The sequence below is a fragment of the Brienomyrus brachyistius genome, chromosome 23 (genome assembly GCF_023856365.1).
Source record: "Brienomyrus brachyistius isolate T26 chromosome 23, BBRACH_0.4, whole genome shotgun sequence".
Lineage (NCBI taxonomy): Eukaryota > Metazoa > Chordata > Actinopteri > Osteoglossiformes > Mormyridae > Brienomyrus > Brienomyrus brachyistius.
The window spans coordinates 7,391,192-7,405,447 of record NC_064555.1 but is presented as its reverse complement, the minus strand read 5'-3'; the positions used below and the strand labels follow the sequence as shown (position 1 = coordinate 7,405,447).

The window sequence follows — 14,256 nt, the reverse complement described above, 5'->3', positions numbered from 1 at the left end:
CTTTCGTTCATTGAGGTTAACGATTCGGCCGATCTGGGAACGGTTTGAGAGACGACTTATTCCCGACAAGACTTCTGCGTCCTGACAGCGCACCCTGGAATGTGCCGGAAGGCATGGCGAAACATCCGTTACACGTGTACCGTCTAATCCAGCCTTGTCACTTTGAAGGCAACGGCCAAGCAGACAAGCGCGCTTCCAGTGTTTGTCATCGTTTGTCTCATTAATTATCGCAACTAGCTTCGGGTTTTTGCATCAGCAATTTTGGTTGTGGGAAGATTATTGCGGATTCGCTGCCCCGCATGCCGCCTCTTGTGATTTTAATCCAATTATTCGAGGCGTGTGGAGAACCAGAGTTATAAAAAAAAGGACTTTAGAAAGACTAAGAATGTGTTATTGAGCAACTGGAATTAAGCATTTTCATAAATGCAGCCTAAAACGTGATCAAATTTATTTTGTCAAGGGTGGATAAATCAGAAGAGTGCTTTAACTTTTAACTTGTTCTTTAACAAGTAGTATTGTCTACCGTAGATCTGTTTTTAGATAGTATAGCTTTTCATTTTTGACTGTGTTATTAGATGGTAGGTGTAATATTATGCCCCTGAAGATGTTCAGATGAAATGTTTGGGTACTTTGCTGCCAGACCTTGCATCTGGCCCTCAAACAGAAGTGACCACTGCCATCATTCTTCATCCGTCATCCCGCGATAAACATCCCCACTAAATCCCGGCATCCGCGGCACACTCATCTCCATGCTGACTGACGGCGCATTCTAATTACTGCGTCGAGCCAGCAATCAACATTGGCAGCTCCCTGCTCGCCCCCTGTCCTCTGGAGCAGCTGGTGCAGATGTTCGCAGCGGGATTGACAGCAGCCCCTCCAGAGCCGGGGGCGAACGCCACGCTCGGCCTGTCGGCCGGAGGTTCCGGATCAAGCCTGGCCAGTCTCGGGGTGGACAGGCACCTGAGTGGGCTTTCCCCACAACGGCAGGCCTGAGAAAAACCGTCAGTCTGGATAGCGGCCTGGCGGCTCTCCTGCATCTCGCTGACTCGCGGATTAACTCTCAGGACTAGCGTTCACCTCTGCGTCGCTGCTTTCTTGCATTTAAAAATGCAAACAAATGCTAAATCAGCAGGTGCATAAAGATGCTGCTCTTTGGAATTGGCACAGGTGCATGTGTGTGTGTGTGTGTGTGGGGGGGGGGGTGATCACCACGGAGACATGCCACCGCAGAGAGCCGTGGAGTACCCGTGTCCCTCGTGTCCACTGGCAGAGGCACACAGCTCGTTTTCGCCCTGGCACCAAGCCGCCCGACCCCCCCCACTCGCTGTTCTCAAGCAGCCAGCATGTCTGCTTCCCAATATTTACAACAAAGGCCCCGCTAGACACCTCAGGTCAGCCTTTCAGGACTGTGTTTTTTTTCTTACGGCCAACCACGTAACTGGAAGCAGCCCGGTCCCCCTCTGCCGGCTGTGTAAAACCCCTTGTACGCATCAGACGGTCAGGATCATTTATCTTGCGCTGAACCTGTTTTTTGAAAACGACCGGAAAGGGAAGGGCGCCCTTTGCGAGCCGCTTCCTGGGTACGACGCTGTGGCCAAAGAGGCCGCTCTCTGCTGTCTGCTTGTGTATTTTTAAATCTGAAAGAGACAGGAAACCCTTGGTGTGAGTGAGATTGTTACAGTATGATGGTATTACTGTGATCCTTTGTATGATAAGCAATTCGAAGTTGACGGATGGATGGATGGAGCATCATGGTGTGGGATCAAAATATCTGTGTCAGGCTTCCCAATGTGACACCTTATGCAAATGCTCCAAAAAATGTGTATCTTTGTCAAATAAATAAACACTTTGCAAAAAATGATATATTAGAATTTGAATATAGGCTGAATTCCAGTAAAAATGCTGGCATCCATCACGGTATTTGTATAAATATACATGATATTTGCATTTATGATGTCCTCTTATAAAGTGATTTCCTCCTTTTTTCTATGATCTAAAGGATGCAAAACTGTTTTGGCGTGCAGATACCCTATAACCGACTTAAGGTACGGGCCTTAGAGTTCTCCATAGCCATTAAACCCCTTCAGATTTAATACAGTACTTATTACCACTATGTGGATGGATTGCAATTACCATGCTAATGCAAATTGCCCGAGCAATTTAACTGCCTGTTCTATACAGGGACACGATGTATGGTTATTAATGCCCTTTAACTTTTCAATGTCAGAAATATAGGATTTGCCGTTCCCCAGACAGAAGTGCCTTAAGGTAACAATTACTCATAAACTAAAAAATAATTATGCACCCCTTAATACCCCTGGTGTCAACTGGATTGGAATCTGAGGTAAACAAGCCGAAACAAGCTTAAGTAGGGACCTGCTTCTTTGCAGATGGGGTCCGTTTCCCTTCCATAATAGATTGAAAGAGGATGCTGCAAGCTGGCCCAATGCTACCGGCCTAGCTAATCCCAAGGTGCGTGGTCAAAACGTAATGGCTGCAGGGGAGTTCATGAGAGATGCGGCTAATTGCCATTCAGAAAATTCCACAAATGCTGCAAGCACGTTGAGCTGCATCTGTGTGCTCACGGGAGTTTTACTTGTACAAAAATGTTTTGAGGGCAGAATGAAAAATTATTGGTTCAGAGAGATAACCAATCAGGTTGTGGAGGAGGTGGCACCAACCAATCAGATGTCTTGGACCCACCTCCTCTGCAATTTTTTTTCATTATGCCCGCAGAATATTTTTGTTTAAGTAAAACTCCCATGAGCCATCAGTGCAAACCACCGGGCACAATTAGTGAGCGTCTCATGAGCCATTGACAATGCAGGCAGCGCTTCCTATGAGTGGCTTTACCTAAGCTATGAGCTTAGGGATTTATGTGTGGCTCATGAAACTATGGGTTTCGCATGGATTTTAGTGCTCATGAGAGCTCTGTGTATGCTCTTATGTATGACCCTTTATAGAGTGCTTTTTAAATGTATGACTGCGAATGAACATCAAGCTTTGTGTATCTCTTGTGAGGCTCTGCAGATACACATACACAGACAGGCTTACAGCTGGGCTGTTGCTAGAAGATGTGTTGGTGTGGCCAACAGGCCCAATGCAGTGACAGGGACGCTGTTTTGTAAAAATGGTGCTGTCCATTGATTGAGATGTAAAACGGAGGTCCTGACTCTCTGAGGTCATAAAATATATCTGCATCTTTCTAAAGAGTAGGCGTGGTACCATGATGTCCCGGCTAAATTTTCCCACTGTGGCCCTTGCAAATCTTGTCAACTAATCATCCACTATATCTAATTCTCTCCTGTCCCTTCACCACCTTAGCTACTGTGTGGTGAGTGTACTGACTCAGAATAGCTGCCGTGGTATGATCCAGGTGGGTGATACACAGTGGTTGTAGTTTAAGTGGCTCCCCATTGCTTCTGTAATGCTCTTTAGGTGCTCTGAAAATCGCTATATAAATTTAACAATCATTCATTCATTTGTTCATTCATTCATTCATTCATTCATCCGCAAGTCCCACAGAGGCTGGGTTGCTTATTCACAGTATTGCCATACCTTAACCTGAATACCGAATTTGGGATGCTGATCTCATTTACCACCAATCAGCACCGGCCTAATAATGACTGCACCAGCCCATTCCTGTAATAAAGATCACCGTATAACCGCAATTTGTACAGGCCATTATCCGAAGTATTAGACGTGATAGGAAACACTTAGTATCATACACAGAGATTCACATTTGCAATTCAAATACAGTAAGTACATATTCTCAAAGGGACTGTCCTCCCCTTGGAATCTGTCTTAATAAAGTGCTCAAATAATAAACAAACAAAAACCAAATGCCTTTTAGGTGGTTGAATAGCACCTACTTCAGACAGAGAATTGAAGCTGTCATTTAAATATCTTAGTGCTCATTTCAGTCCCTGTTGTATAAACAGAATTTGTCTTGCATTTTGTTCTATTTGATTTTATTTTTGGTATTATGTCCAAACCACCATCCATTTTCCAAACCGCTTATCCTACTGGGTCGCGGGGGGCCCGGAGCCAATCCCGGAATCAATGGGCACGAGGCAGTGGTATTATGTCAACATGCTAAAATTTAACTTACTCTTGTTGCAAATTTACATTGTTACGCTGCTCGCTACATTTCCTCGTACACTTTGATCACTCTTTTACCAGCATTTTTTTTTAGTTATTCTGCGTGAAAGTGCTTTTTGCAAGAATGTGCTATAACCTGTTAAAAAAACATTATACATATTGTCACTAAACCAAACTTTCTCCTTTTTAAGCATTCATGTCGGTATTTAACTTTTCAAATCTGCCAGAACAATAAATTAAATACCTACATGAAATAGAAATAGGACAAACAGATATTTTGAATTCACAGAATGGATTTCCTAAATGCTTTTGAAATAGAGGAGTGAAAGATGGAGACTGACCTCCAGATGAACCTCGGATTAATTGCTTTCATCTCCGCACTACTCTACAGCTGCCCATGGTTTCAGTGTATTTGTGTGGTTTTTGCCAAGACGAAGGGGAGAGATGCTTTGGAGAAAAATGAGAGGCAATGTGTCTTGTCTCTCCTGTGCAAGGCCTTTCAGATAGTGATGGAATGACTTTACTTCGCGCCTGTGGAAAATGTCCCAACGGGGAAGCAGAGCTTTGCGTCTGGTGCCATCCCAGCAAGCAGGCAGCTGGAGCGAGGTGCCTTGTCGACCATCCCGAAGAACACCCCCCCCCCACACACACACACCCCCCCAAGGTGAGCTCTTCTCCCGTAAATGGGGCTTTAAGTGGGAGAAGCTGTGCGTCAGCCTGCGAGAAAAATGTCAAGGTGTTATCGCAGGTTCACGGCGAGCAGGATCCTTCTTGGGGCATGGGCGGGGGGTCGACCCCGCACTCTGCCCCCCCACCTGCTCACATCACGCCCAGCTGTACACCACCTGCGCTCGCTCGCTCAGTCCCATCGCCGGAAATATAAGCGCCCGTTTTTAGGTGAAGGTATTTTTGGACATGCTGTGTTGTGTTTAGAGCCGCACACTCAGGAGTACATACACCATATACTGTATGCCAGTGCTTCAAACTAGCAGGATTTGGAAATCGGCGAAAAACAGAGACTGAGACAAACCCCTTGTTTGGTGAGAGCCCCAGCTAAATCTCTGTTTTCTCCTACTATGAAGAAGGAATGTTTTACACAGATATTTCCTAATGTATCATTTAACAGTGACAATCACAAAGATTGTCAGTTCTTTCACTCAGTTTCACATAGTCAATATCAGTCACAATGGCCTGTATGATGATGACGTCATGATTATTATTGAACTCAGTACCAGTACAAATGACAATACCCTTTTGAATCCTTTGAATCCTCACAATATTTATATTAGTCATGTATGAGTTGCCCATCTAGGCATTTCAGTGTTGATTGTGTGGTACTAGTAGTCGCCCTCGTGAGGTAAAACCTTGCTCACTAGTATTAATTATCTACCACTTATCAGACTGCCTGCGATATCAGTGATGGGGGGATTTTGCAGTTTGAAGTGACATTGCCTGCATTTATTCCCCACATTCTGTTTTGATGAATTAATAATTGAATATGGGATCTCCTGCATTGTCAGAGAGACTAGACCGCAGCAAGCAGGACTCACAGATTAGGAGATGAGATTGCGGCATGCAGGAAACACGGTAAAGGAGACGTACTCTAGCAGACAGGTATGGAATATGGAGTCGTACCCTCCAAAAGTATCAAGACTGAGCTCTGAGCAAAGCTAGCTGCTCATAATACATGAGGACTGGCTTTAATTAAGACCCCAAGGACCACCCTCATCATTCCTGGACAGAACGAGATGGTGACACAGGTGTAGCAACTGTTGCATTCAATATCAGCTGCTTTCCGTGCAATGGCTGCAAAAATCTGTATACAAAACCAGCAGAATTCACCTATATCTATAGCCTGTGCTAGAGAAACTATAGAGTGATTTCAGTGAAAGTTCTTGTCTAATTTTGCAAACACAAATAGCAATGTTATCGTAAAACAGCACAGAATTGTCATATTTTTATCTCAGATTTCAGCAGCCTGAGTGCGCAGTACAGATTGTAGCTTCACTTTTCCCAAACTTACAGAAGACAGTGTAAATAAATAAACAAGTAAATGTGAAAAGGATACAGCTATTGGGTCAGCTTAGTACCAGTGGGAGGTATCATGTCAGCCTAACGTAAATGTCAAGCGATTCCCAAATGTTCTCACTCAAATTGTACTAAAAGTAGCCTGTCAGACAAAAATCTTGCAGCTGGCCTTAACCACAGGGCCAGAGCGAGCACCATGATGTGCGTCCACAACGCACGCTGAAACGTGCAACCCAGGAGATAAAAGGGATATGCTGTATATATCAGTGGCTGTCCAATTCACCATCACCATCATAGATGCAAGAAGCGAAAGGAAATTAGCGCGATGCAACGGAAAGCATGATGCATGCAGAGCAAAGAGAATTCAAACCAGAAACGTTATTTTGCCAAAGAATCAATGAATGGCAGATATTTTCTTAGAATAAGTAAAGGAAAGTTTTTAAAAACCTGTCAGCAGCAGAGGGCTACACTCTGGACAGGATGTCAGCTCATCCTCATGCAGCCTGCAATTACACACTTAGGGCAATTTACAGAAGCCACTTCATGCAAAGGATATGGATTCGGACAGCGGCGGAAGAAAAACAGACCATTCTGAGGAAGCCAACGCAAACAGGGGGGTAAGAGGCAAACTTGACACACAGAGAAGTGAAGGCAAGGCGTAATACCTAGAGGAGACACCTGCTAGGTCAATGTGTTCTCCACTCGCATTACCTCCAAACATTTCCTAAATCTCAGACTGAATACAAACATGGTTCAGTGTTGGTCAGTTATTTATCAGCAGCTACTTTCTGGCAAGCTGACACGCCGTCGGTGATAGGAGGAGGGAAACCAGAGAACTCGTCATTCTGGGACGGCTATAGCTCATAGCGGCTGCATTTGGGATTAATTAAACTGGACTTGGTCTCACACCAGCTGTCTTTAACCACCATGATCGATACCAGGCCATCCACCGGCTCACCAATAATCCTGTCCAGTCCCCTTGGACGGTGGACATTTTCGTCTCTTCCGCTCTTTCGGCTGTTTCTACAACAAGGGAGCTTCGCGGTGACATCCGGATGGTACTGGGCTCCCGGCCTGAGTGATGCTTTCCCACACTCCGACCGAGATGGTCCCAGCACCCCCAGATGTACAAGCTGTAACGAGCATGGTAACCCATACCAATCCAGATCTCCCGCAGTTCAAACATGTGACCGCAGCAGCAGTGAACTGCTGAAACAGCACACTACACGCGTGTAGACATGAGAGTCTTAAAGACACACACACACACACCGTAGGCTAAACTCTCAAGGAAGACACACAACATGGGATGAACTTCACACCCTCAGCCAAGCTACATTTCATGGCCTCAGTGCTACATTTCACGCTTTCAATGAATACGCACAAAACACACTGAATTCATGCCCTGCAGGAACACCCATGTGGCATCGGCTACATTTCAGTCTTAATTTCATAGCCTCAGAAGGCATGCTGACACACAGGCTAGAATCCATGACCTCTGCAAACATACACACACACAGGCTCAGCACAGATCGCTTCTTGTGAATGTGAAGATACGTTTATAAAGACGTCAACCATTATTGTAGAGATCAAATGAAAAAACAGAATATTATACACGGTCAGAAAAAAGTACCAACTTATACCTTTGAAGGTACAGTTGCTTGTCACTGCTGCTGTACCCTCAAGGGTCTGCCAATTGTACCCTAGATGTAGGTAAATGTACCTTTTAGGCTAATTTAAGGTAATGGGACCTTGAGGCCCATTTTTGTACCACTGGGGGTACATTAATGTTGTTTGTACCCTGATGAACAATGCTGTACCTGGGCTGCAAGGGTGCTTTAAATGGGGAGGGTTAGTTAGAACAACTCCAAGAGCCCCTGATTGACAGGGGCCCTAAAATATTTGGAACATATTTGCATTGGCATGGGTTTGGGGGCCAATATCTTGAGCTGCATCCCTGCTGGGCTGTACCCTGTTTTTCCGACAGTGTAGGCAGGGATACAGGGAGTTTACCGATCTACTGTAGCTGAGGGTTAATGGATAAAGAAAATTTAATTTCTGATATTTTAGTAGGTTCCCGTTAGAAGCCCAGTGGCTCAGTAGGTGACACACCTCTGTGGTTTGGGGTTGGAAACGTGGCCCAGCTGTGTGTGTGAAATTTGTCCTCCCACGTTGCTGGGATTTACACAGCTGCTCTGGTTTCTTCACGCAGTCCAAAAACAAGCAGTTAGTCTAATTGGTATCTTTAGACTGTGTATGTATTGTGTGATGGACGGCCATCCACGGTGTACTGCTGCCCTGAGCTCTTGCTGACTGTGACAGACAGAGCTGCCACCCATCCAGGATTTTCCAGGACCACCCCGGATTAGGGCGTCTGCCTTGGAAAAAAAACGAACACAGAATGTCCGTATCAATTTTTCTATGAAACCGACCAAAGCCAAAGATCCTACTTGTGGTCTCGACAGGAGCATTCTTGTTAACTTGCCTCCCAAGAACGAACTTGGGGCGCAATGAATCATGAAATTGGTCTCCTTTGGCGAGAATGCAACTGATGTGTTCTTGATGTTTGAGACGGGGCAAGAACGACATCCGGGGATATTTATCATCCTCTGCACTTCTGTTCTTAGTATTGGAACTGGTCCTCGGCGATGGAAGATGACATAAAATGGGTTAGCGAGAACACAAGTACAATCAAGTACGCATATTGGGAAACACCCAGGTTCTCCAGAGGATTTCGCTTTAGTACTGAATCATGTTTTTCTAATTAAAATCTTTAAATAAACTGTAACTGAACCTCCTGAACACAGGCTATTGTGCTGGTTAATATTCTGTCTCGCCACTTTTATTGTACTGAGCTTTACAAACTCTTTCCCATTGTATCTAAAAGTAAAGCCCCTCAGCCCCACTGGCTTTTAACAGGCGTATTGTATTATTATTATTTTTTTTTTAAAAAGGGGGCAACATCAGGGGGGAGCGTCAAGTAACCTTTACATAAGTGCCTGTTTATAAAAAGATGTCGGCATGAAATCTTCTTTTGGGAGACTCATTGCGCGGTGCTGGACTCCGCGCAGCGGGTTGGCGTGACTCACACGCACGATTATTGCCACGTTCCGCTAAGTGAATGAAGCGGTAACCCGGCGCTGCCTCTCCGCTCTCCTCCCAGGCGCAGCACGACGTTGCCGGGGGACGCAGTCGGGTCACGGTCCCCCGATGGGGCTGCGCGATCAGACAGCGAGCGCCCTGCACTGGGCTTCCTGAGTGCTCAGCATCATAGCCCAGGGGCTTGCCTGGAAAGCCTACGACAGCTTAATTTCTTAATCACAATGATACCGTTTTTGTTCAAAAGAAACCCAGTGTGGAATGAATAAATGAGTGCTCATTAAAAACAAAGCATAATTCTATTAAGGAAATCCCTGAGTAGCTGTACGATTCTAAAAATTCTGTTTCACAATCAGGGGCGCTGCGAAGGGGAGGAAAGTTAGGAGGATTCTAAAAAAATCTAAACTTAATTCAGGATTGGCGGTCCAATATAATGTGCTTTCATAGGGCCCAAAGCCTGTAGCGGCGCCCAATGTGCGGTAAGTGTATTAGAGTAAATATTCCGGCACAGGCTGGAGGGGAGTGTGGGATGCACGGTCACAGTCATAAAAAATTAAGTTATATGATTCCACAGAGATGACTGAAAATACTACTAACATTCCTTATGTGCCCAGATCCTACGAACAGAATGAGAACGGAATAATCTGAGTGAAAATATTGTTATATTTGACAATGAAAAAATATTAAACACCTCTAAGGGAGAGAGTGATCTGTATAGACTTGCTCATTTTAACGTGGGGAGCTACAGTGCAATGTAACATTCAGGTTACATTAAGTGAACATTGACATTTGATTACCTGAAATAGTACAATAGATCAGTCAGGTGGCAATAAAGCAAAATCCTTAAGCAATAAATACCTTGCATTATGAAACCAATATATGAAATTGTCTGTATCTGACTCCCTACCGAGGGATTACTTTAGATCTAAAATATTATCATTCCTGTGTACTTAGAGCAATGTACTTATTTCTGTACCATCCACGCATCCATCCATTTTTCATTTCATTTCATTTTCATTGCCCTATGCAAGGTAGGGAATAACGCAGAACAGGGGGGGCCACCCATTGCGCGCCATTCACAAGCATTCACACCTGCAGACAGTTCGGCAACTCAGATTAACCTTCATTTCTTTATACATTGTGGAAGGAACCCCATGACAAGACGAGGAGACAGAGCTATGGCAGAGACTTGAACCCTGGATACCATATACAACAATAATAAATTATGTATTTTATATAAAACACATGAACTACACATTAGTTTTACTCAAAAAGGGACCATCAGTCCTTAACGTGTGATTTGGTTTCTTTGGATTGTATCCTGTTTTGATTCCATGATTCTGAAAAACCAACCGGGGAGATGCTATGATCTTTTTTCAACCAACCCATAGCCGAAGTGCGAGTTTTGCTTCATGCTCATTTGAAATTACATCGCGATCGCACAGCCCACACAGGACGCAGATGCTGCCTATTCATAGTCACGTATGGCTCAACAAAAGATAAGTGCTCTGAGTAACACAGCTCACAAAGACGTTCTAAAAAGTGCTGAGGGCGTTGTGTGGCTCAGCAGGTTATGGCTCTGTGCTTGTAATCGGAAGGTTGTCGGTTCAGATCCCGCAATCCACAGAGTGATGTGAGCACTGACTAATTTTATTTATATATGTAAAATTACCCCCCCCCCCCCCACACACACACACAAATTCCTAGCAAGAAAAAAATCAGCTAACCTGTCTGCCCTTTAAATATATATTACTGCACAGTTCTGCATGACAGAAGTACAGTATAAGATAATGTCTCGTCAGGGTCATCTGTAGACACCCGCCTGCATGCTCTGAAACTCCCCTCATCAGCAATAGCCAACCACCTATGTCGGTGTCCTTTAAATAGTAAAGTGCTTTTAATTATCCCCTTATAAATCCCAGCAGATAAATACTAGTGCACTCTCCTACCAAGAATACATCCAGATTAGCCTTGTGGTAAGAGCTGTATATCACAGGCTAATTTTCCCCTTTCTATCGATCTTTTAGCGCATTTGTTTATTAGATATTGAAGAATAACCCTTCATTCCCAGCACGACCACTACTGCAGAAATCATAAGAACAAGCCGCAGAACTCAAACTCAGCCAGTGGGTTATGAAGGGATTAAAACAGTCAACAAGGCTTTAGGAGGCAGTAGGGAGGGGGGGGGGGGGGGTGTGGGGAGGACAATGAACATTCGTTATATACCATGAAGTGCTGTTTCAAAGGGACCGAAAATTGCACACCTGATTATATTGCACAGGATTATATTTTAACTCATTATATTACACCAAGCATGTTTCCGACAAAATAAAGACATAAAACACAACAAATTACATCCAGCTCTCTGTGTCCATTAGTTAAATCATGATTGACCAATCAGGCCCATCGTGTGAAGTGTGAGCCATTAGGTTGGCTACATCTCAAGTACAGGCTTTACCAAGTCTTATTTTTATTATGACCTTGTTCATACCATTTTTTACCACGTTTTAATGCGATCCTTTTTTGATGCAGATCCACGTTTTATTGAAATAAAACATGAATATGGGGCGGCATGGTGGTGCAGTAGTTAGCACTGTTGCCTCACACCTCTAGGACCCGGGTTCGAGTCTCTGCCTGGGTTACATGTGTGTGGAGTTTGCATGTTCTCCCCATGTCGTCGTGGGGTTTCCTCCGGGTACTCCGGTTTCCCCCCACAGTCCAAAAACATGCTGAGGCTAATTGGCATTGCTAAATTGCCCGTAGGAGTGCATGTGTGAGTGAATGGTGTGTGAGTGTGCCCTGAGATGGGCTGGCCCCCCATCCTGGGTTGTTCCCTGCCTCGTGCCCATTGCTTCCGGGATAGGCTCCGGACCCCCCGCGACCCAGTAGGAAAAGCGGTTTGGAAAATGGATGAATGGATGGAAAACATGTAAATATATAAAAATATAAATATACACAATATAAAAATTCCATTTACACCATAATACACATAATATTTACATGTATTATATCCATACACAAAATGTTTTTTTCTCTGTAAATAATAATCTAAGTAGACTAAGAATACAGCAACTTCAGAAATTTAACTTGTGAAAGGTTTAGTTGTAGGAGGCATTTGTTAAGAAACAAAAGCAAAACAATGAAAAACACTTACTTTCCTAGCCAATACAGACCAGAATTTAACTTTGTTTCCCCATGGGCTCTTTGCAGAGACTTTCTTTTAGCAATGCAGAGCAAACCGAGTGCATCGTCAGAGCAGATAAAGGCTCAAAATAAAGGAGAAAATAATAAAACATTTGGTGGGGAATGGCGTCCAGAGGAATTTCGAATGGAAAAGCTTAGAGGCGCAGACAGTTGGAACGTTCTGACTCGCGAATGGCAGGAGGAGGGCATTAAGGCAGACTGTCGTTCCCAGAAAATGACAGTCAGGACGCAGGCTCCGCACAGCTCGCTACGATGCTGGCGTCACACAGCAAATTCGGCGTATATATGCAAGTTATAAGCATGCACGTATCATCCCTGACTAATGAGGGAGCTCGCTGCTCCCTCAGTGCCTCCTCGGAGCTGTACAAAGCCCTTCCACCTCTCTCAGAAGCACTTAAAAATGACTAATTAGACCCGAGAATGGCCCCTTCAAAACCACCGCCATCACTGGTCAGCACTCGCCTTTACTTGCATGTACACCTTCTTGATGTGTTTACCCCAACAAGCTGGCAAATCCGGGCATGTGCTTGAAGGAACTATTTTTATTTTAAGACATTGAAAATAACATTTTTTTGGCAGGGGAAAGGGTGGAGAGTCTGGTTCGATGGGCGTTTCATATGCAAAGGCGCCTTTGCCTACAACGCACGCAGCTGTGAAGACCCCTCTCCAGGGAAGGAACCTTCCAGAAACTCCAGCCCCACATTCTGCGTTCACTCTGTAGTTCCGTCTGATTCAGGTCACATACAGTATCGTTTGACAGTACAGCCCTTATCTTTATCCGGAGCACAATAAGGAACTAAAGCCACTGCTATTTTACTGGATTTAGTTTAAAAAAAAAAAAAAAAAAACACCTTACATATGTTAAAGATGTCAAAGATAACACAAATTAATCAGAACCAGAAATACATATAAGATCATAAATATTCATTCTATCTGAAAATTTTAATTTTAGAATAGATGTTATTGCATAATATTTCGGATTATACCTACGCCAAACAGATGATGTTCTCAATGCCTGGATTAATGGAAGCATCTCAGACTGTGAACTGTTAGCCCTTGACAATCTGCAAGCAGGTGGAAAACTAGGTGTGGGCTCTGCGAGAGGGGCACCGGATGCCATAGGGTGGGGCAAAGTCGGGCACGGGGCACATCCATTCACTGCCACCGCGGCTCATCAGCAGCACTTTAAGAATGAGCTGTTTTTTTCTGTCAGCCACAGAAATTGTGCCCAGATCCTGCATCCCAGTGTAGCCCCTTCCAAGACCTGACATCTGTTTCTTTTTGTTGCGTGTTTTCCCTGGTGCTGATGCTGAAACAGCTGTCCCCCTTTTCTGTTCCTCCTCACCATTTTTGTTCGACTCTGTGTCAGTCTGCTCTCAGCCCCAGTCTCCCAGCCTGAAGATTGCTGCTTTGGGTCCTAAGAGAGGTCCTGTTGCAACACCCAGGAGAAGGGCATTGAACATGGATCGAGCCACTAAACATCTGGCTATTAAAATGAGTGAGAATCACAATTTTTTCTACACAGGAAATACCAGCCTTGCTGCTAAAGGTAGTCCAGTATTTAGGTAATAAATAGAAAAGACCATATTAGAAATAATTATTATTGTAAATTAAGCATTCCCTAACACTAAACTAACCAATTAAAATAAGCATTATTTAAATTTATAACCCGTCAGAAAGTTATTTTGTATCAAATACCATGGGTTTGCACGTTAACTACTAATTAATTGATGGACGGCCTTTCAAAATAACTGGAATTGAATTTTTTTTTTCCCCTCTGGGTACCAAGAAATAATTCAAGCAACCTTTTCAGAAACTCCTCTTTTA

The 14,256-nt window shown here is 44.1% G+C and overlaps 1 protein-coding gene across 1 annotated transcript in view; it reads right to left on the bottom strand.

The window, feature by feature from the left end:
• csmd3b (CUB and Sushi multiple domains 3b) overlaps window positions 1–14,256 on the bottom strand; it is a 421,904-nt gene that overhangs the window by 313,479 nt on the left and 94,169 nt on the right. The gene's annotated exons all lie outside the window — the stretch shown is intronic.